This window comes from Chelonoidis abingdonii, chromosome 14, assembly GCF_003597395.2.
Source record: "Chelonoidis abingdonii isolate Lonesome George chromosome 14, CheloAbing_2.0, whole genome shotgun sequence".
NCBI lineage: Eukaryota > Metazoa > Chordata > Testudines > Testudinidae > Chelonoidis > Chelonoidis abingdonii.
In genome coordinates this window covers 19,689,119-19,690,637 of record NC_133782.1, presented here as the reverse complement: position 1 = coordinate 19,690,637, position 1,519 = coordinate 19,689,119, and positions in this window count along the sequence as shown.

The window sequence follows — 1,519 nt, the reverse complement described above, 5'->3', positions numbered from 1 at the left end:
TTTTCTGAAACAGAACAAAAAGTTGGCATTGGTTACAGCTACAATACACCGACTTGTTCCCATGTGACTTGATTGTCCCTAGGCCACTGGGATGATCAAAGATTGATTTAGAGTGGCTCATTACTTCCTGTTTTGCGACACTGGTTTGTGTTTAGCATGTGCTAGTTCTGATTAGAGATGGAATCAAACCATTCATTGAAACACTTTCCTGGGGCTCAAGTGAAATTAACCCCGGAGCTAAGCCTTCCTGGATTTGTTTGGACTGGTCCCTCTTATGCACTGGTTGATTAGGTTGATCATGTACAGTAGGCCCTCCCCTGCACCCAATGAGTGTAAATGTTCAGGGCCTGGGTCTTACAGTTAGTGAGTATCTGCAGCTCTCATTGACTTCACTGGTGGTTGCAAAGTCTCTGCGTCTCTAAACATCAGGTGCTGAGTTCTGTTCCCAGGAAAGCAAACTGGCACCAAACTTGTACCTGGAATTGATGGGATTTTCCAAATCCCCTGTGTATGGAGTTCTAGGGCAACAGAACTATTTTGTGATGCTCTTTATTCCAAAGTGCAGTCTCTTGGCCAATCAGTGCACAGATACAGACCCAGCAATTCCCTATAGACCAGACCCACCACATGTGCTTTAGCTGTATGCTAATTCCTGGGTGCTGACTCGGGCACTGCCAAGCACCCACAATCATAACACTCAATAATAACAGCAATACTTAGTACTTAGATGGCACTTTGCATCTTCATAGTTCTGCTCTAATATTAACTACTGTAAGGTCAGCCCTGGCTACGTTATGCAGCGTGTCATCCGCCCACACTCACTGACACATTCACATTTGTGTGTGTGCTCTCTCTTCCTAACTGACAACATTCAGCTCCTTCTCTCCTTGCTAAAAAGTGTGAATTAGTGGCCTGATTTTCAAAGCCACAGCCCGCTGGGGTTGTTTACAATGGCATGTCTAATATATGCATGTAATTACTGTGAGTGCACATGCAAATCACGTGCAAACAGACCCTTCTGATCAACTTCAAGCAGTCTCCATAATTATGAACACACATTAGGCACACTGTGGCACATGCAGCTTTGCCAACATCCCTTGGCTGAGGGGTTTCTAAGAAAAGAGGCTCACGATGTCTGAAAGCTGACTGTGCCTGCCTTTTCTAGCCAAAAGCTGGTTGTGGTATCTGAATGGCTTTGTACCACCAATACAGGGTTTTGTATGTGTCAGGGGATCTTGCAGGTGCTTCCTGGAAACCCAGTGAAAATGTGGCCCCAAAAGATCACTGAGGATTTAAACAATTCCTGGAGAACATCTGATTTCTTCTCAGCTGTGACTGGTTGAAATGTTCCACAGGTCCCATGATTTCCATTTCCTTGCACCAAGCACAGAGTCAAACCAGGAGGTCCTCATTCCGGTTTTACTCGGCCTGAACGCTGGCAAACTCTCACTGACTTCTATGGGTGTTTGAGCATGAGCCCCAAGATTTGGGTTATAGCAATAGCCATGGTACATCCTCA